Below are 23,782 nucleotides of genomic sequence, written 5' to 3'. Positions count from 1 at the left end.
CAGACGGAAGCATCTTTGATCAAAGACGGTCTCGATTGGATGCGCTGTCGTGATTCTGATTATGAATAATCGAGGACCCGTGTCTGAGGAAATTTGCCTCGTAAGCAGCGTTGTACTATAATGGATAGAACCCCGTGCATCCGTGGTCGGTGTCTTCGTTGGTTGGAAAGGACGAATCGGTACGTTATGCTATCGTACGCGGAGATCGCAAATCGGATTCGCTCGTGATCCGTTATACGAGAGAGTACCGTTTACCCCCCCCTCTCAGGATTGATCATTTTTTTTTCTTTATCCTGAGCTCAGAGCGAGCCTGAGACGGGAACTCGAAAGATTTGTCACGGGTTAGACGAGTCTGATTCGTCAATATATTTGACACCCTCTCGAGCAAGATCTATTTGCCAGACAAATAAATAGCTCGCGCTATCTTTAACCTTTCAACAGGAACAATAATCAGAGGTAAAGTTGCAACTGTGTAATAAAAGATTTTAAGGTGATATAAATATTGTATTAATCATTTTTGGGAACGGAAAATTTCAAGACGTATAGATTTCGTGTTCTCTAAAAGATCTTCCATGATCGAACGAAGAACAATTTTACTACCTAGAAACGTGTTCAAAATTATCGAACATATGTATATGCATATTGTGTATTCATAGCCAACCACTCCTTAGTCTTCGAAGTATGGCACGAAGCATTGTCTTGTTGAAATATATAGACCTTATATTCCGATTCAAACACGTTATGGATCGATGGCTCCGGAACTTCTTCCAACATGTTTGTATACGATTCCCTATTCATTCGACTACCACGTATAAACGCTCCTACAACTTCTGATGCTGCCTCAAACCGTGAAACTTCCACCGTCATATTTTACTATAACCGTAATACAGTCAGGACGATACGCTTTCTCAGACGTACAGTATTTCACTCGCGTGGGCGGGGTTGTATCTTCGATACGATTGCAGACGTAACAACATTTTTGCAGTAAAATTTAAATGTAATATAAACTGCACTTTTCTATTAGTTTCAGACATTTTTCTACGTTAATGTAATTGTTAAATCGGAAGTATACAATTTCTCTCTTATTGCTTAGATAGTCGAAAAGCGAATAATACTTCAGTTTTCTTAGTTGTTTGCATACATCGATCGATTTATTATACAGTTTCATTTGAGACAAGAAATACAGTTGCTCTTCACTTTATAAATATTTCTAAATAAAATTTAAACATTTAATTTCGATGTTGATTATCATTGATATTCGTATTCACTTCAACTCGATACATCGAATAGAAAAATTTCACTCTTCTTTACTCGTTACGATATCACGCGTCGCCTTAAACTTGAAAAATCCAAGGATTGTTTGCAAATATGCAGAGCAGCTTACGACGTCGAGTCGAACGGCAAAGGGTCAATCTAGAAAAAAAGCATTTTCGTTCTCCAGTCTAGACGACCCTTAACATTAAACCTACCGCGACCGTTTTTAAAATTTCGTTTAGAATTTCTAACACACAATATGATTTTAGTGCCATTTAACTTGACTTCTCTTATAGTATACGTACAATGAATTTTACAATATTCACTTCTATTCTTATTGTCGGAAAACATCGTTAGCAAATTCTGGTTAAAGATGAAAGAAGAGAATTTTCAGTTTCCACTGTCTTAAAACAGTCTAACAATGCGTATTAAAGATACTAAAACTTTAGACGCGTACAGTTCCGAAAGTACTAGTGTTTTTACCATAATCGAGCCACTGTTAGCGGCGGCAAACCTTCCTTTTTAAAATGGTTTTTGGTTTTTGTCGATCCGACTTTTCGTTCTCGAGATATCGTAATTTATGTAAAAGGTAATTCTTTTAATTCGACTATCTCTGTCTTCGTCTGACGCGTCGCGTCGGACCTTCCTCTCGCACGTTAGTCGAGACAGTCGTGACCAGGAAGTCGTAGTATTTCCAAGAATGTACTACGCACTGTTTACTATTTTACGCGCGCGCGCTCATTCGCCTCGCGTCAATGAAACGTAAACAAACGCTTCGAACCGATGTATCTCCGGAACTAGCCACCGCATCGACTCGAAACAAAAATCGCTATATCTCCGGAACTAATAACGCTATCAACTTGTACAAACGCTCGTTTTAAAGGGCATTTCATCCTCTATCCAATGATTATATCAACTACTACATTTTATGCTGCCTTCTATGTTTATTTTGACATTTACTTTGACGTTACATACCCAAAGAAGTTTCAACAATTCCTATCGATCGTACGACTGGTGTGCGATAAAACTGAATTGTAAATTGTTTATTTAATTGAAAATTAATTTAAATGCGTATACAGGGTGTTTGCATAATTACCATGCTATTTTTTTTCGTAAATAATTGTTTTCTCCGGAATTAACTACGATATCGACTTGATATCGTTCCCAAGGACATTTTATCCTCTATCCGAAAATTAAAAAAATTTCAACGTAGTTTGTAAATTTTCTGCACGAAGTTAAACTACTGATCTCTTACGAATAAATGTCAACACACAACTTTCTATGCGCATAATGCAAAAATTAGAAGTACGTCGCCTAGTGAAAGAGAAAAAGAAGGACTCGTCGTTTGACCGGTTATGGTAGGAATGGGTATACGCGAAGTGTCGATAGGTTTGGTGTTAAGGTCGTTCCACCCATTGTTCCAACGTCTGTATGCAAGGCACCAGGCGTTGAAACGTCTCGTTAACGGCAAATGCTTTGATCGCGACGCGTTTCGTCTCGTCTATCGCGACCTCGAAGAAAGCGAACAGACGAAAAGAATAGGGTTCTTCCGTTTCCGTGATCCGATTAATGCGCGATGCAACGGGTACGGATTAATTATCAGTTATTGCTCTTCACGGAGAGGAAACGGGCACGAGAATGGGAATGGAAACGGGAACGCGGAAAAGAGTGGCGGAGGGTAGCCTGTATGGGGCAGCAGACCAATTAACTACTTAGGGCGGCTTTCATCGGCTCGACAATCAGTCGGATCGATTCGGGGTGAATAACTCTTCTAGTCGTGGCTGCGTACCAACCGATATACCGTGCGTAGAATCTATGAAACAGGTAGATACGCGGGTCTGCATCCGCTCTTTAGATTCTTTTCAGGCCCCGGTCAGTTGCCGATCGTCCTTGCGGGGATCGTGTCTATCATCTATTGACGCGAAAAGATCTTGTTCCATCGCGACGGATAAATAGACAAACGGACGGAGGAACAGCAGGGGTGAAGAGCTCCGCAGAACCGGCTTTTTATTTCGATACCCAATGGATTTGTTCATTTGCCGACTCGAAGGAACGTAATCTCGCAGAAAAGGCGGGTTCCGTCGTTCGATACGTTTCCCCGGTTCGTTCTATTCGTCAACGGTCGCATATTTCAATTTAATCGCTTGGCGAATAAAGACTGTGAAATATCGCTGAAAGCCTTTTCGTTTCGGCGTCTTTATTCCTTTGGAAGACGAGGAAACGCTCAGGAACAGATAAACTCTGCCTCCTTACTGCCGTATCGTCGGGGGTCTTGTTACCAGTTTTGAAAGAATCGCATCGATAATTTAGCGGACGACGTAACTGACACGGTTATAAGAAATTAGTAATGCATAGAGTTTGGTGATAAGAAGGGTGTGCAAACAGACGTAATTAAAAAATGAAATTCTCTACTTGATACTTCGTTTGTTATTCATAGAATAGTATTACTTTTAGATAGCTTTATGGAAACGTTTCTAATTAGACTTTTATCTGGATGATTAATTGCACGTCTCATAGTTAATAATTTGATAATTTTGTTTCTTTTCCTTTTTACTCTGGTTTTCTTTCGAGTAACTCGAGATTAAAATTTTGTTCATGACAACAATACAAATCACACATACAGAATGTTCGGCCACCCGTGGGAAAAATTTTAATGGATTCTAGAGGCCAAATTAAAACGAAAATCAAGAATACCAATTTGTCGATGGAGACTTCGTTAAAAAGTCATTAACGTTTAAAGTTTCGACTGTACTGAATTTTTTTCTCGAAAATGCGCAAGATTTCGGGGGTATGTCTATTCACCAGAAATGATTGTAATTGATCCCCGCAGCCGAAAATAATTTTTCCAAAACGATTTGAAAATTTCTTTTTCCGTCGAAAAATTTCACACCTTCTCGAATTTTTTTCTCGAAAGTGGGTAGGATTTCTAGGATATGTCTAATGACCAAAAATGATTGTAATTGACCCCCGTAACCAAAAATAATTTTTCCAAAACGATTTGAAATTTTTTTTTTCCGTCGAAAAATTTCACACCTTCTCGAATTTTTTTCTAGAAAGTGGGTAGGATTTCGGGGGTATGTCTAATGACCAAAAATGATTGTAATTGATCCCCGCAACCGAAAATAATTTTTCCAAAATGATTTGAAAATTTCTTTTTCAGTCGAAAAATTTCACACCTTCTCGAATTTTTTTCTAGAAAGTGGGTAGGATTTCTAGGATATGTCTAATGACCAAAAATGATTGTAATTGACCCCCGTAACCGAAAATAATTTTTCCAAAACGATTTGAAATTTTTTTTTTCCGTCGAAAAATTTCACACCTTCTCAAATTTTTTTCTAGAAAGTGGGTAGGATTTCGGGGGTATGTCTAATGATAAAAAATGATTGTAATTGACCCCCGCAACCGATAATAATTTTTCCAGAACGATTTGAAATTTTTGAATTTAATTGTTAATAACTTTTTAACGAAGCCTCCATCAACAAATTGGTATTCTTGATTTTTGTCTTATTTTGACCTCTAGAATCCCCCATTAAAATTTTTCCCAGGGGTGGCCGAACACCCTGTATACGTATGTATTAAAACAACTTCATTATACTGCAAACTGCACAAATATAGTTTAAACGATACTATATATAAATTTGTGAATATTAAGATGCAGCTACTCGTTTCGAAACCTAACCTCAATAGTGTATATTTAACATTGCAGTGCTCACTTTTAGAAACGGTGTCAGAAATATAGAAGAAATTGCAGAAAATTACAACGATACATATTCCAATAATTTTTATCGTAAATAATTATCAATGTAAAAAATTTATTAAATGAAGACAAAAATACGAAATGAAATATCGTTATTAATATTATCTTTCATGAAAATGAAACTAAGACAAATGAGTGAAGATAGGAATTATTGATACGGATGTATTTTAATATTGAATAAGAGACTGTACGTTTAATCAATATCCAATTGTTTTATTATTATTAAAGTTTGGCAATTGATACGCTTCAAAAGATCTGTAATTTTGTACGAATCAAATACTTACGAAACTAATCGCATCGCTATTTTTCATTTTGACCTAAAAACAGTTCTAGGGGTGTTTTCACCCCTTCGAAGGTATTCTGATTTGTTGACACGTTGAGAAAGTCAAGTACAAAACGTTACAGTCCCTAATGTCCTACATGACTGTGATGAAAGATTGTAAAAAAAAGTTCCCCCCATAGCATACTTATTTTCGAATATTAGTTACAATTTTATTACAGCAAATTATAAATTACAAATTGCTATATCTCTTCTTCTATACCTGGAAATAAAATGAAAATGAGCAAGTAATTCTAAATATACGCGGGTAATATTATTACTTCATAAATTATAATTTACAATTTACTTTACTGTATTTACGGATATGGAGATACCAAAAATTACGAGTTTCTTTCTCGTGTTCCCCATCAAACATTCCAACTAAACATTTTTGGCAGTCGATGTACCGTGAGTAAAAATGATACCTAATCCTCCCGGAAGTACCAGAACCGTCCATCGAAGCTTCAGAACGATAATTCGTTCGATATTACGTACAATTTCGCCCTAATATCGCGAGGGGTGGATCCGAAGTTGGCGAATTTCTTTTCTGGACGAAACGACCGCCGCGGGTCGTTACCGTTATTAGTTCGTCGATCGATCCGTGACAGAAATTCCGTCGAACGACCAACGACCAATATCCCCCATCGAAATTGAACTTGCCCGATTATGAGGGGTATCGATCGACCGGCCGCAATGCGTAGAGTTCGGGAATCCATACGCTTAATTAGAAATTGGACTATCGACCGGAAATTAAGCGGAATCGAAATTATTGCAATTTCGACGTTCGCGAGTTCGTCGGTCGTATACGCGACAGAACGACGGCGGCGGATAGATTTCAAGTGACAGATTTCAACGCGCGGGAAACGACGAACGAAAATCCGTCGCGATGTCGAAATTCACGTGAACCGTGGTCTATCTATCGAGCAAGGTTGAACGTCCTCCGGAGGTGCGCGTACTTAGGACAGGTAGTGCCCCGGTGTCGCTTTATTCGATAATTGACAGCACCGAAAATCTTGTCAGACGCTAGAAATTGCATTATCTCGGAAAGCTTCGCCGTTAATATTACGTCCATCCTCGGCGCTCGCTAGCCTTCGTAACTATATTGTACATAATCCGAATACTAGATAAGGAGCATTACTCTCCGGAGAAGGAAACGTCCGACCGGATTTCGCGCCAACTAATTTCGTCGCGTTCGCGAAACTGGAAAAATAAGAGACGAGATTGGAGGGGAGGTTAAGAGCAACAAATTTTGAACTTCGTCCTTCTGCGATTTAATCACTCTTCACTTCGTATAATCACGTGGAAAATAGGGTAAAATTAAAAATCAAATCTTACTCGATAGAGAGTAACAAATAAATTTTAAAAAGGTTGCTCGAAGCTTCTATTATAGGGTAATTTTTAGACTTAAATATTATTATAAATATTCCGGTGAAAAATAGGGTGAAATTGAAAATCAAATTTTACTTAGAATTTTTACGTTCCGATAACAACAAATTTTGAAAAGATTGCCCATGGTTTCTTCCATTATAGGGTAATTTTTAGAAGAAAATCCTCTCAATAGGTTGTAAATAAATCCCCATTCTGATTATTTTATTATATCATTTTAGATTAAGTAAAATTTAATAATTAATTGTAAAGAGGAGCACGTTGGAACATAATATTTCGGAATATCTGAACGTGTCTTTTTTGTTTCACCCAGACTAGAAAAAATACGCGTCATCAAAAGTCACCAACCGGAAACCGCAACGAGCATTCGTACGAACTCAATGTGTATATAAGTTTGGGAAAACCAGGCAGTCAGACGTATTCGTCGGATACAATGCATGCATTTCAAAATGTAAAAATATATATTTATTTCTACGTGGGTTGGTTTGTTTGTAATGATTAAAACAAAATAATTAACGTACTGTAAATATTGTATAAAATCCCCGCGCAGGGATTTGAATCCAAGACAAAAAGTTCGTGGGCGTATAATTGCTACGCCAGGACGACTGTTCGTTCCATTGCATGAATATGTCTGACTACGCGGTTTCCTCCAACTATTATATATACTGTTGTCAGCGAAAATTGGCTGATTATCCGCGGCTATAATTACGGTTACTCGTATCGTAGATATTGATCCATCACACTGCCAAATTTCATTAAAATCGGTTAAAATCTGAGGCTTCCGTACGAATTTAAACAAATATTTGCTATTAAATATTTGTAATAAATATTTTTTATTTTATTGTAATATTTCAGTTATAAATATATTTTTCGGATTCACATTCTTCGTGCCAATTGACAAATTTTATTAAAATCGTTTAGAATCACCGACGTTTTCCTTACGAATTTAAAGGAATAAATAATATTTCATTTTTCACGCTGTTAAAACACATAATTCATATTTATAAGCAGTAATAAATATTTTTTTTCTTTGCTTTTACTTTCTTCGTGCTAATTGCCAAATTTTATTAAAATCGTTTAGAATCACCGACGCTTTCCTTACGAATTTAAAAGAATAAATAATATTTCATTTTTCACGCTGTTAAAACACATAATTTACATTTATGAGCAGTAATAAATATTTTTTTTCTTTGCTTTTACTTTCTTCGTGCTAATTGCCAAATTTTATTAAAATCGTTTAGAATCACCGACGCTTTCCTTACGAATTTAAAGGAATAAATAATATTTCATTTTTCACGCTGTTAAAACACATAATTTACATTTATAAGCAGTAATAAATATTTTTTTTCTTTGCTTTTACTTTCTTCGTGCTAATTGCCAAATTTTATTAAAATCGTTTAGAATCACCGACACTTTCCTTACGAATTTAAAGGAATAAATAATATTTCATTTTTCACGCTGTTAAAACACATAATTTACATTTATAAGCAGTAATAAATATTTTTTTTCTTTGCTTTTACTTTCTTCGTGCTAATTGCCAAATTTTATTAAAATCGTTTAGAATCACCGACGCTTTCCTTACGAATTTAAAGGAATAAATAATATTTCATTTTTCACGCTGTTAAAACACATAATTTACATTTATGAGCAGTAATAAATATTTTTTTTCTTTGCTTTTACTTTCTTCGTGCTAATTGCCAAATTTTATTAAAATCGTTTAGAATCACCGACGCTTTCCTTACGAATTTAAAGGAATAAATAATATTTCATTTTTTACGCTGTTAAAACACATAATTCGTATTTATAATCAGTAATAAATATTTTTTTTCTTTGCTTTTACTTTCTTCGTGCTAATTGCCAAATTTTATTAAAATCGTTTAGAATCACCGACGCTTTCCTTACGAATTTAAAGGAATAAATAATATTTCATTTTTCACGCTGTTAAAACACATAATTTACATTTATGAGCAGTAATAAATATTTTTTTTCTTTGCTTTTACTTTCTTCGTGCTAATTGCCAAATTTTATTAAAATCGTTTAGAATCACCGACGCTTTCCTTACGAATTTAAAGGAATAAATAATATTTCATTTTTCACGCTGTTAAAACACATAATTTACATTTATAAGCAGTAATAAATATTTCTTTTCTTTGCTTTTACTTTCTTCGTGCTAATTGCCAAATTTTATTAAAATCGTTTAGAATCACCGACGCTTTCCTTACGAATTTAAAGGAATAAATAATATTTCATTTTTCACGCTGTTAAAACACATAATTTACATTTATGAGCAGTAATAAATATTTTTTTTTCTTTGCTTTTACTTTCTTCGTGCTAATTGCCAAATTTTATTAAAATCGTTTAGAATCACCGACGCTTTCCTTACGAATTTAAAGGAATAAATAATATTTCATTTTTCACGCTGTTAAAACACATAATTTACATTCGTAAGCGGTAATAAAAATTTTTCTTCGTCGGTTTCACTTTCTTCTGCATTGTACGTAACAACTACGGCAGTAAACTATGCATATTAGATGAAGTTTCAAATTTAATACACGAGTCGGGTTAGAACCGCGCAAACCACGTGAAAGTCAATAGAATCTATTATTACAGTAACTTTTACGAACTATACAAGACTATGATTTTATCGAGCTCATAAATGCACATTAGCGAATAATTTTTCTTGGACGAAAACAAGCTCCGTAATTTTCGCGGTGAAATCGACTATTTAATGACACGAGCTGTTATCATCGTGAAAAACAAAATTCGAAAGTCTAGACGTCTATTTTTTAGCATTATCCATCGAGAAATTTGGAAATTGTTATTTATTTTACTATTCTTTTACCTGGCTAAGTACAATAGGGAAACATTAAAATTCCGCTTTCATTGTCTTTTTGTAAGTACATTATAAATACGAAACGAATCAAAGTCGAATGTACAATTTCGTTAAACAATTATATATGAACAATTATTTTCAAATTACTTTCGAACGTCGCAATAAAATATAATTTTTAGTGCATTATCGTAAAAATGAAACGGAGCGCGACGTTTGAATATTGAAAATTGTTCGAATGCGCGAAAATTGTACGCCCAATCTCGGATCTGGTTTCGACGCGTGAAACGTTAAGGTTGTACAATAATTAATACGTGAACAAAAAAGAGTGGAGGAGAGAGTAGGAACGATATCCATAGCAAAACGATCTCGTACCAGAGCACCGCTAAACGCGACGAAAAATATCGCGGTTGAAGCCGATCCCGTCGGTGGTTTAGGTTTTTACGTACGGTTCGGTGTGGTTGTAAATAAAAATACGCGTAGAAACAAGCAAGCCATGTATTTCTGTCAACGCTACCGCGGTACCGATTACAAACTTTCTATCGCGGTAAACTGGCATCGGGCGTAATGGCGGCAGCACGCGGTGTTCCACGACAGTATTAGTTTACGTGTTCACCCTCGGGCCTGAAAGCGTATCAGATAATTTTCCGACTGGTTTTCGTTATGCACGCCTAATTTCTACAGTTTCTAGACGTCCGAAAAATTGCAGGAAATTCCGTATTCCGTCTTGCAATCTGTCCAATCTCAGAACGAAATTCCGTTCGCTTTTTCCTTTCGTTCACCTACAATTTAAGGTCTGAAAAATATTATAAAATCAACACGTGCCATCGTCGAATTACTTTTCGTTAAATAACGCCGTAAGAAACCGCTGTGGCTGATCGATTTTATAATTAATATTTTTATACGAAATTTTTACAAGTAGTTCAAGAAATTTACTTTCGAAAACATTAATCATTTATCAGAAAAAGTTGTCAGTCACGCATATTTTTATTATAATTCGCTACGTTGACAGTTGCATTGAAATGCAATTTTTTCTTTTAATTAGAGTATACATCCATATCGTTACATCAATTCAATTCAACATAAATTGCTAACAAATAATATTTATGTGTTAAAGAAAACTGTGAAATTGATTTTCACGAAATGCCTCGATTACGAACCACGGGAAAGACGATATTACATAGATATGAGTTTCCTGTTTCACAGAAAATCTTAAGAAATTTTGTCCCGGTGTCTACCAGACGATAAAATCGTCGAGTTTTCGAATCACTGAAGTAGAGCGTCTTTTTTAAAGTTCGTGATATCGAGAGGCATCGAATGCCATCAAAATTGAGGAAAAAAGCGATCGCTTTGATGCACGTTGCCGGAGCAGTGGAGAGCACCGATATCGAAAGAAAGTACTAGAGGTACAAAACGACCGTAAGGCAGAATTGATTTTTACCTGTAGGATGGCTTTCACTGAGACGCCCGATCCTTGGCTCGGAACTAGGCTACTATAGACTTCGTGGTACAGAACGAAAGGAACGAATAATTGCCTCTCATCTGGGGAATACAAAACAACGACTAGTTTCGCGCGATTTCACACGAAAGATCCATGTATAGATCGAATCTCGAAAGATGGGTCCTAGAAACAGACGTTGTTTTCGATATTAGTAATCCTTGATTTACCAACGTCATATTCATCTGCTAACTTTGTTAGATAGTTTTCAGTCTCTTAATAATTTTATACTGAAATATTACACAGAAAATTTGTTTTGGTTACTGGCTGCGACAGAAGGAAGCAAATACTCTATATTGTATTTTATAAACTTTCTCGAGTACCCAGTTAACGAACTCTTTCAATAGTTAAATTTTATATTTTTACGCGAGAATAACAGACGTTGTGACGATCAAGAGGCGTTCTGTGGTACACGCACGCAAGGATACACGAATGGGTAAAAATTGAATAATTCAGTTTGTCGAACCGAGGTGTCTGTGCGTCCTTGTTACCGAGTCTCGTCACCGGGTAACTCGATGAAGAGTTCCCAGAGTTGCGTCTGGATACGATTAGGACATTGGCTGACTCGTTAACGCGATTTACTTAGTTCGCCGGAAGGGCTGCGACCTTATTACACGACGGATTAAGCGGAGGTTATTTCGATGGTGAAACGCGGGGCGTAAGATTCGTTTCGCTCGAGCGTGAGAGAGTCGATGATAAATGGTAATTCGATCGCGATACGCCCGAAGAAGAGTATATTCCGCGATTGGGTTACAACCGGCTGCTACGCGAAATTTTTTTATTAACGCGTATCGTCCCGAGCGATCGTTTCGTTTCACGGGCTCCGTTCAGCAGGTTTTGCGTTATAGTAAACGCGGTGTGGTGGTCGCGAGAGCACCGATGTAACGCGGTCATCGATAATGGACGAAGGTATGGTACGGTATGACTCGACACACCCATACCCCGCCCATGCTAATGCACTCGCGAAGAACTGTTCGATCAATCGCGCATCCTTTTAATCGATCGACGTTGCGATTTGGTTCGACGACCTCGCCTCGACTCGTTACACCGCGCTATTATTTTAACGGTTGTATCGCTTATCGCTTAATAGACTTACGCTTTTACGCGCCCGTTAACCTTGGGCGAGCCGAATATTTACGTTCGTCGATTAAAATATACGCAAAACGTATCAAACGACGAGGTGCCTCGAGATATTTCGAAACGAACGTTCCCACGTTCGTTGAAAATTAATATACGACGAAACGAAGCACCAACTTTGACAGTCTGAACGAATGGAAAGGGTAAGACAGTCGGTGATTACTTACTCTTTGCTAACAGGGTACTTAATGGTCTGATTTCGTGTCCGAATATCATTGAAATGTTTCGATTCAGTGTTCCTTCCAGAATATTCGTTCTGAATTATTTCACATAGAACACCATCGAACACTTTATGGCTTCTATAACCCTTATAATCATTTGTTCATTCACGCGAATACTGCAGATGGTTTTGATCGATGCTTTTAACCATTCAGTTCTATCATTTAAATGTTCTTTACTTGGCATCCCCTTGTAATTATTCACAGTCAGTTTCATACTTCGTAACTCTTAATTCTGTTTGTCTTTGTTATGTAGCTATCTTCTATACTTGTATTTCTTTCCGTACTAATGGCTATTTAATCCCGTGAATAAATAAATAAATAAATAAAACGATGGAGGGCTCTAAAATATAACGTTCGTACGTTCGTTAATAATTAGTATACAACAAAACGAAGCACCAACTTTTACACGAATCCGTTTGTTATTTGGATGTTGATCTATTATTATTTATTTGTATAACGTTAATTTGGACGCAAGCTAACAAAAATATTGGAATTAAATAAAATCACACCGTATTTGAAGTTTTGAAAACTTGTCGGATTCGAGTGGCTGTTACGTGTCTGTCCACTATTGACTGTTTCTACTTGCGCTGGAGTCCCAACTCTGCACTCTATCACATGCATACGCGATGAACGTTTAACCCTTTGCATTCCGTATTATATTTGAATTTTGTTACCAGCAGCTTTTAAGCGTTTTATTTGAAATTTACGTAAACTAAAAAATAGAGCAATTTAAACAAACTCAATCAAATATCTGTTTTATCCACACTACTGTTGTATTTTGTAATTTTCAAGCGTACGAAACAATTTCCAGGATGCAATCCTGGTTTCCTTTCGCACGTTTCGCAAACAAAAATTCGTTTCTCTTCTACCTCCAGGTATTTTTCTGTCCTTGTGTTTCCCTTCGGGATGCACGAAGATGAAACGAGGCTCTCCATCTAAACGATCGTGTTTATCACTTGTTGTCTATTGGTTTGGACTTGAAAATATGTCGAGTGGGACTCGACAAAGGAGCTCCTGAGATAAAAACTGATATCGAGCCACGCTCGACACGCAAAGGGTTGAAGTCGATTTTTTGAAAAACGAATTCCCGGATGAAACAATTTTATTCTTCGTATTCAGTTTGTTTGTTTGTTTTTTTTTAAGAAATCGTGACATTGAAAAATAAACTTTCCACCGTCATTTTAGATTTTAGAAAATAAAATGTAAATCGTGGAGGTTGCGTCGAAGTTCGCCGGGTTACGAAATGTTCGCGAGCTAGTCTCGAACGTCGCGTTTTCTTTCCTGGCAATAAAAACGTAGCAAATTCGGGTCAATAAATAAAAAGTTGGCTCCTTTCAGTGTTTCCATTTACGGAGAAAGAGGTAAGTCGAGGTCGCTAGGGACCGCGAGTACGAGGATCTTGGATAGCAGACGGAGACCATTGCCTCTCTAAGTTTCGGCACGGAATTCTTTAGAGAATTTATCGTAATTGGTTCACCAAGAGGTCTGCGAGTTGAACTGCTACATAAATTCCCCGTAAAATAGACTGTCCGAATCTGTATCAAAGTTCCTGCGCATAGAAAGTTACGATAGAAAAGGAAGAAAATTTCAATGCGATTCAAAGAGCTGAAAAAGTTTTAATCCTTTCAACGATTATTTAAATAATCTGAAACGCTTAATAAACGGAAGACAAGGACGAAGCGATATTACGAAACGATGTGAAATACGAGATAACTTATTAATCCTCTGTTTTATCGGTTTTATCTCATCTTTGAAAAAAGAAGTTACGTTTTGATTCTTTACACGCTCGTGAATTATTAAATGAGCAAGTACTGCGTTGCTTTAAGCGACTAAGTAATTTCAATTATCTCTCGAACTTGGTTCTCCATTATAATGCCATAATTCAACATCACTGTAGCCATTGACTTATGCAACGATAGCGTACGTAAGAATGTCTCTGGATAGAATTTAACGATCAGAATTTTATGAAAAGCTTATTTCGCTATTGGCTGGGATTTCGTGTCGCGTATACTCTCCGATAATACTATTACTATCATGAAAACGCGATTTATGGGCGGAAAGATGGATTTCTCTCACATCGTGAACATTACTCAGAGACATGCTTTATAGCTCTTTGCAGTAGGAGATGGTCCAATATTCATGGCATGAAATGCGTAATAGGAGCGCGAAGACGTAACGATTTATCATACGATAGCTTCGTCCCTTTTCCCCGCTGATGTAACGACCCGACCGAATCGTTCGAGAAATCTCATCAAAACTTATCCTCAACGACTCTGTTTCAAAACTGAAATTTTGTACAGAATCATTTCGATTGGTCGTTGATTCATGGATTCATTGGTTTCGTAACTTTTTCATCGGAGTAGTGCGATTACGATATAATTAATAATTAAATTAAATGTTCGAACTGCATTCTACCTTCTGCAACGTAAAGTTCTATTCTTTGTAATACAGTCTTATGTGTAGCTTCAATTAGACGACTTCTTTGTCCATTTCTCCACATTTCGTATAAATTTTCCTTTTATTTTCTGCGTTAAGTTCTGAAGTTGAATAAATAAGCACTCGTAATGTTTACGTTCATTTGTTTACGTCAGTGTTATGTATCGCCCAATAATTTTAAGCATCGCGATACTTTTGAGTCACTATGGATATTCAAATTTCATTCGTAATATTTAAATACACGTCAAATATCAAAATAAATTTTAATCAAGAGTAGTACGATCTTGAAACTTTCCGCTTGTCCCAGACGCCATATTGTTTCAACCGCTTCGATTTAACGTGCACGTTCGGGGATCTAAAAATCATAAATCTAACAGATACTTTTGACAGTCACTATGGATATTCAAATTTCACTCGTAATATTTAAATACACGTCAAATATCAGAATAAATTTTAATCAAGAGTAGTACGATCTTGAAACTTCCCGCTTGTCCCAGACGCCATATTGTCTCAACCGCTTCGATTTAACGTGCACGTTCGAGGATTTAAAAATCATAAATCTAACAGATACTTTTGACAGTCACTATGGATATTCAAATTTCACTCGTAATATTTAAATACGCGTCAAATATCAAAATAAATTTTAATCAAGAGTGGTACGATCTTGGAACTTCCCGCTAGTCCCAGACGCCATATTGTTTCAACCGCTTCGATTTAACGCGCACGTACGGGGATCTAAAAATCATAAATCTAACAGATACTTTTGACAGTCACTATGGATATTCAAATTTCACTCGTAATATTTAAATACACGTCAAATATCAGAATAAATTTTAATCAAGAGTGGTACGATCTTGGAACTTCCCGCTAGTCCCAGACGCCATATTGTCTCAACCGCTTCGATTTAACATGCACGTTCGAGGATCTAAAAATCATAAATCTAACAGATACTTTTGACAGTCACTATGGATATTCAAATTTCACTCGTAATATTTAAATACACGTCAAATATCAGAATAAATTTTAATCAAGAGTAGTACGATCTTGGAACTTCCCGCTAGTCCTAGACGCCATATTGTTTCAACCGCTTCGATTTAACGCGCACGTTCGGGGATCTAAAAATCATAAATCTAACAGATACTTTTGACAGTCACTATGGATATTCAAATTTCACTCGTAATATTTAAATACACGTCAAATATCAAAATAAATTTTAATCAAGAGTAGTACGATCTTGGAACTTTCCGCTAGTCCCAGACGCCATATTGTTTCAACCGCTTCGATTTAACGTGCACGTTCGAGGATCTAAAAATCATAAATCTAACAGATACTTTTGACAGTCACTATGGATATTCAATTTTCACTCGTAATATTTAAATACGCGTCAAATATCAGAATAAATTTTAATCAAGAGTAGTACGATCTTGGAACTTCCCGCTAGTCCCAGACGCCATATTGTTTCAACCGCTTCGATTTAACGTGCACGTTCGAGGATCTAAAAATCATAAATCTAACAGATACTTTTGAGTCACTATGGATATTAAAATTTCACTCGTAATATTTAAATACGCGTCAAATATCAGAATAAATTTTAATCAAGAATAGTACGATCTTGGAACTTCCCGCTAGTCCCAGACGCCATATTGTTTCAACCGCTTCGATTTAACGTGCACGTTCGAGGATCTAAAAATCATAAATCTAACAGATACTTTCGAGTCACTATGGATATTCAAATTTCACTCGTAATATTTAAGTCCACGTCAAATATCAAAATAGATTTTAATCAAGAGTAGTACGATCTTGGAACTTCCCGCTAGTCCCAGACGCCATATTGTTTCAACCGCTTCGATTTAACGTGCACGTTCGTGGATCTAAAAATCATAAATCTAACAGATACTTTTGACAGCCACTATGGATATTCAATTTCCACTCGTAATATTTAAATACGCATCAAATATCAAAATAAATTTTAATCAAGAGTAGTACGATCTTGGAACTTCCCGCTTGTCCCAGACGCCATATTGTTTCAACCGCTTCGATTTAACGTGCACGTTCGGGGATCTAAAAATCATAAATCTAACAGATACTTTTGACAGTCACTATGGATATTCAAATTTCATTCGTAATATTTAAATACGCGTCAAATATTAGAATAAATTTTAATCAAGAGTAGTACGATCTTGGAACTTCCCGCTAGTCCCAGACGCCATATTGTTTCAACCGCTTCGATTTAACGTGCACGTTCGAGGATCTAAAAATCATAAATCTAACAGATACTTTTGACAGTCACTATGGATATTCAAATTTCACTCGTAATATTTAAATACACGTCAAATATCAAAATAAATTTTAATCAAGAGTGGTACGATCTTGGAACTTCCCGCTAGTCCCAGACGCCATATTGTTTCAACCGCTTCGATTTAACGTGCACGTTCGGGGATTTAAAAATCATAAATCTAACAGATACTTTTGACAGCCACTAGATACTCGAACGTCGTTCGTGACGTTTGAAACGTTCGAATATTAGTGAAATATCGTAGTGGTAAACTATCCCCTGGTGGTACGTGTAACGCCTACGCGGGTATACACTTATGCGCCTGTAACCTATATACGCGCACCTCGCCTCGCTTCGCCGCACAGTGCCGTGCGACGCTGGACACGCGTATCGACCACTGACCCACATACGGAAACGACTGCGCCGTTCGATACTCGCCGATTCGCTGAATTAGATAATACACAACGCCGCCACAGAGAGATAACTCTCTCACTCTCTCTTTCTCCCTTTGCTTTCAGCTTTTCACGCACAACGAGCGCGTGCGCGCGCGCATCAAACGTACGTACGGTTTATTATCCTGGTTACGTTGCTAGCAACGTAACCACGCATTTGGCTCGTTCCCTTCGCGCGCAGAGGCCTTTCCGTTTTCCTTTTCGAAGGGTAAGCGAAGGAGAGTCGATCGACCTCTCGATGAGTCGACGTCTGGGAAGCTCAAGGTCGTTGTTTGTGCACTCCGTACTCGGACTCTGTACACTTGCGCCTGTTCGTTCCAGTCTTTGATCTCGAGTCTCCTTCCAGTTTCTAGAGTCGTTCGAACCCTTCGACGATCGTCGACACTCACGCGTTCGTATTCGCTCTTGAGTCTCGTAAGATACACAGGGTGTTCGGCCAACCCTGGGGGAAATTTTAATGGGGGATTCTAGAGGCCAAATTGAGTCGAAAATCAAGAATACCAATTCGTTGATGGAGGCTTCGTTAAAAAGTTATTAACAATTAAATTCAAAAATTTCAAATCGTTCTGGAAAAATTATTTTCGGTCGCGTGAGTCAATTACAATCATTTTTGGTCATTAGACATATCCTCGAAATCTTACCCACTTTCGAGAAAAAAATTCGAAAAGGTGCGAAATTTTTCGGGGGAAAAAGAAAATTTCAAATCATTTTGGAAAAATTATTTTCGGTTGCGGTGGTCAATTACAATCATTTTTGGTGAATAGACATACCCCCGAAATCCTGCGCATTTTCGAGAAAAAAATTCAGTACTGGTGAAACTTTAAACGTTAATAACTTTTTAACGAAGCCTCAATCAACAAATTAGTATTCTTGATTTTCGTCTTATTTTGGCCTCTACAATCTCCCATTAAAATTTTTCCCAGGTGCTTTTGCTCGTGGTCGCGACGATAAAGAAAATTGTAATTTTTCGAATTTCGAAATATTATTTTGACTATTCTCAAGAGGATTCCTTGTGATTGTTTCGACGATATCCAAGCAACTCTCGACAAGGATCAGCGTTATTTAAATTTTCATGTACAATGGCGTCTGTGACACGAGCATCTAAAGCTGGTTCATGTTGGTACTCCGCAAGTATGCCACTTGCTACAGCTTTTCTCCACCCACGTCAGCTAAATGCTTTTGGGGGATCGTTCCCGTGTCTTAATTATTTATTTCTAAGTGCTACTCCGTAGAAGACGCTAAAAGCTCCTTGATCAATTTGTCCGTGGACTTTCCCGACGAGACCTTTATTATTTATTTATCATGTGTTATTACTTAACCCCTTGCCGTGCAATTACGAGTCTGACTTGTTACAAGTACTTAATGTCAAGTTTCACGATCGTGTGAGGCTACACATCATCAAATCTTATATATTAAAATCAACGCATTTTTACATTCAAGAGGTAAAATTTAGGACGATTTAGACGAGGACGGATTTAAATAAAATTGAATAGTACACGTTGAAATGTTATTTCGAATTAAGTCGTACGTCAAGGGGTTAAAAATTGTAATGCAAATTATGGGTTACCATTCAAAAATATCCCGAGTTTGGTAATATTTATACCGATTATCGTTAAAAAAATGTCATTTGTCGCTCGATAATACTGTCACGGCGACACGACGGAGAATATCGAAAATTTCATTTTCAATGGTGGAAGACTAATCCCGCGTGCGTGCTTTATCCCAGTGGATTGCGAGCCTCGGACGCTGGTAATCCAACGCTCCCCGTTGGCGAATCACATTTACTCTAGATATACGGTAGAACCTCGATTATTGGAGGAAATCGAGGCTGAAAATTTGTGTGGTAATCAAGGTAACCAATCGCACGAGAAACAGCCGCCCACGACGCTACTTATGACTCGTGAGTAGCGTCTTCAAGCTTACTTGTTGCTTAGCGACCATCGCCCTCTATTTGTCGATACCCTCGATACACGAGGCTCTTACGCAATAATCGAGACTCTACTGTGAAACGTCAATGCACTGAAAAAGAAATAAATAAAACAGTATAGAAAGCGTACAATATTATATTTTTCTAACGATTTAAAGAAAACCTTAAACCTTAAACCGGTACTAGGGAAACTCTACTACGTGGAAACTCGTTAAAAAGTAGCCATCTTGGAGACCTCTTCCTGCAAGAAGGATAAAAATTTGAAACGGAAATGTTTTCGAATCGTTCTTCTGCAATTGTGAATAAAACATGATCTCTTACGTAACGTTGCATAAATTGTACATACCTAGATACATCTTCGGATGGACGATAAACAGTTCACATAAACAAAGACAACGTAAACATCCAGTCGCATTAAGTTAGCATACATAACCGACGTGTGACAAATTTATAGGAACCGGAGATGCAACGATTTACTAAAACGCAAAGTATTATCGTAATAGCTTTACAATTACAGTTGTGAAAGGTGGAATTGAAACAAATTGCTCGAACGTAACTAAAATGTTGGAAGAAATAGAAGAACAACGTGCAATAATAAACCTCTTAAAGCATTCCACTTTCAATGGCTATACTTTGATACTTTAATGCGTGGCTCGAAACAGTTACGAAACTTCCCTAACAAGTTTCACTTAAATAATTTCGATGGAACTTTCTTTTAAAAAAGTTACGTTGCAAGTTTCGTCGAGAATCGATAAAAATTCTTGGAAATAAAGATTCTAGTTCGAATTGAATTTTCCAAAGTAGAGGGTTGTTTGTTTCAGTTCTGGGTACAAAACTCATCACGAACTTACGAGACGACCTAATCCATTAATCATTTTCACGTCAAACTGATACATGAAATTTAAAAATGTTTAAATTCTCTCCTCGGGATAAAAGTTCTTGCGTAAAAAAGATCTCTTCCGTTAACGTTATCAGTGGTATCGTTTGAAGGAAAAAGTGCACGGTGCATATTGCGCTTTTCGCCGTTGCACTCCGACTCGTTATGGCATACATTTCGCCCCGTATCAATTTTTTCGCATCTTCGCGTGGAACAGAGCCGCGACTTGTCCCAGTTTTTAGAATCACTTTGTATGTTAAATTCTCAGCGCGCAGCCTAATAGGGCCTCGCTTAAATAAATTGTGGCCTCCCAGCGTAAAAAGGTTCCCCCCTCCGCCCCCTGGGTCGCTTTTAATAGCAGCGATGGTGAACTTCGCTCGAAGCGTCGCTCTATTCGCGCGCACCTTGCCTCCACGGTGTATTAAAGACGTTATTATTGTTAATCGTTGGAATAACACGTATTATTTCGTAGAACGCGTTACATAGTCGGATGCACAAGTTAAACGGGAAGCTTGGAAACGAGGACGAGCGTTTCTGCTTAATCTCGACGATCGTACGTCGGGAAGTGGGTTGCTAAACGCTTCGAAGTAGCCGCGGTTGTCGATAAGCGTCCCGACGCTCCTCCACGTAAACTTGGGCCGCGCCTGCAAGGAACAATTTCGCGCTGTAGACGCTGCTGAAATTAGTGGCTCGAGCAGATTATCGGGTCGAGACTAATATCGTTGTCAGGAGTCGCTGTCAAGGTACCCGCAACGTCGGGGGCGTCGAAATGAAATTCAAGCTTAGCGTAATCCTCGTTGATGGCGCGTTATCGATCTTTCAAATTTTTCTCCTCTTTTTCCGTCTCCCTTCTACGTTTTCCCGCTCACGCGAGCATGACCCTTCGATAACTTGGCTCCATCGATTGGACGAACGCTGTCTTCGTTACTGAAACGGCCCATACGCGTCACCGTTTCTCCTACGAGAAGTAATAGAAGCCGCAACAAAAGTCCTGATAAGTTTCTGCACGACCTACAGCGAATCTCAACCAAAATTGTAATATCAAAAGAAATTTATTGTTCTAAATATAGTATCAACTGTATCAGTTTAACGTTAATATTTCACAAACTCTTCGTACTAGCCGTTAAATGTACCTGTGGCGACAGATTTAGCACTCGCCACCAGAGGGCTACGTTCTCGTCTCTCTCGCAAGCGCTCGACCGACTATTCGATATCCTGGCGTCTTTCTTTTCTGGCTTACCATTCCTCCCATGTATACTATGCAAACATCGTAAGTTACCAACGAATCAAATTAACCTCGTACTACCTCTAGTCCCAAGTATATCGCGTGACGAAGGTCGCAAAGAAGAAACGTCGAGTCAAAGTGATCCGTGAGAATGTAAACACACCCAGGGATTTCTAGAGGGAATTATGGAGAGTGAGAAACCTTAAACCCCCATCGCCTTTGTGCAAGAAGGGTTTTGTGTATACTTGGCAACTTTCGATCTCTGCACACTGCCTGGTTTCCCAATCGATCGTTCTTTGTCAAGATTTATGGCAGCTTTCGTTTCGTTATACGACAAATCGTGTGAATAGCCATATGCTTTACGATTTTCGTTGAAACCGTCGGTATCAAGCAGTATCGAACGAGAAATGGTAACGTGCATAGGTTTTTATGACACGCTTTATTCGTCAGAGATACGAATATTTTCTGTAGACTGCCCTCCAACTGTCGAAGATACTACAGTATGTCGTTTCCGCTTTATAAGCGATTCCTTGTAGTATCAAAATGTTATATGGCATAGTATCCAGATGGAAGAAACTCGATCGAGTGCGATCGATTTCATATAACTGGAAAGAGTATCGTTTCTATCGTTTCTATCGTTCAAATCCTTTTTTTCTATCGAAGTCGAGCTTCGCACGTGCCACCGGACGAGGAAAAGAGCGGGATACTTTGAAACTAGAGAGACAAGAGTAAATTCAATCGAGAACTATCAAACAAACGACAGGAATTGGCTGAAGTTATGCTCCATAATTAATAATGAAATAAACAAAATCTTAATTCACTCGTTGCGAAATATTTCGTCCTAGAAATTTATATTTTAATTTGACGACTGACGAGCAAATGGTTCGTATCTTTATTCGTTATTTGTAATTTTTATTTAGATAAAGAACGTCTCTGGGTTTTCCGGTCGCTGACTCGAGTCTCGCGCCCTTGTTCGTGGCCGCCATTGTTCTTTAAAGACAAACCAAATAAGGTAGACACGCACTTGTTCCCCGGAAACGCACACGAATTTGAAACAATACAAAGTCTGTAACCTTAATTCCTACTTTCTGCATTAGCTTCAGATTAAATTAAACAGGGTAAATTCACGAACGTCAGTCGAAAGTATAATAAAAGTCTTGGATACGTTGTTTGAATCATTTCTGATAATGCAACTTGAAAAGTAAAATAAGAGAAATTTTATTTCGGTGACACTGCAGTTTCTTAGTATGCAAAAGCAACGTGTTTTTCAAACATCGCTCGAAAAAATGTTTAAAAACAAAATGGAGTTTAGAACCACCAAGAACTCGAATATAAAAACTTGTGTATGTTAAACTTGTTTATTCTAAACTGTCGTGACAATTTATTTTTACAATAATTTAGTTATATACTTGTTTTAATCTTTGCACGTTATAAACGATTTAGTGAATCTTCGTTAGCATAATTGCAGAAGACGGGGAACTGTGTCTGGTTTGTTTCCCTTTAAATTGTACCCCGAGCTTGAAAAGACTTCGCTTTAAATCGTAAAGTTAAACTGTGCCACGCGCTTGAAAAGATTAAGAACAACTGGATTAAAGTGTGGAGTCTCCAAAATGGTCGACGTATATTTAAATCTCGAGCACAATACACACAATTTTGGCTCGTGTTAACTCGCTGAAACAGGGGTGTGTACTATACTCGCGTACAAAAGAATACTTAAATATTTATTGTGGCAAGAACAATGAAGTTGACTCGTCAGCGCAGATGAGCCCCTTCCTATTTAGTGGCGATAATAACGGGTAATATTTAGGCGTTTTCGTTCGTCTTCTATCAAAAGTTTTAATTTCAACAAATACTTCATGCAATTTAAAGTAAAATCAATCATATTCGTTAAGACAATTATTGCTATTTTTTTTATCGAAAAAAAATTGCAAGCACTCTCAGAACACGTGCGTAGGCGTCAACTTCTTGAGAATAAAAAGTGTCCTTCGTCCCCAAAAACCGGAAACCCTCGAGTGCAGCTTTCGTTGACCGACGAAACGACGTTTGCTCGATTATCTTAGGATAGTTGTAACTTGGACTCGTTTTTGTCTATTCCGCGTTAGGAGATACGGCACGATCTGATCTCTCGAGTAATCCCTCGATGGTACACGCGGAGGTAAGCATCTCCGAGGTCATCGCATCGCGGGGG

General features: G+C 37.5%; 1 protein-coding gene across 4 annotated transcripts in view; it reads left to right on the top strand.

Moving 5' to 3' along the window:
• Positions 1-23,782, top strand: part of LOC143347605 (uncharacterized) — a 124,381-nt gene that overhangs the window by 30,976 nt on the left and 69,623 nt on the right. The window lies entirely within an intron of this gene.

Source organism: Colletes latitarsis, chromosome 11 (assembly GCF_051014445.1).
Source record: "Colletes latitarsis isolate SP2378_abdomen chromosome 11, iyColLati1, whole genome shotgun sequence".
Classification (NCBI taxonomy): domain Eukaryota; kingdom Metazoa; phylum Arthropoda; class Insecta; order Hymenoptera; family Colletidae; genus Colletes; species Colletes latitarsis.
The sequence above is the reverse complement of the archived record's forward strand: the minus strand, read 5'-3'. Positions and strand labels throughout refer to the sequence as shown.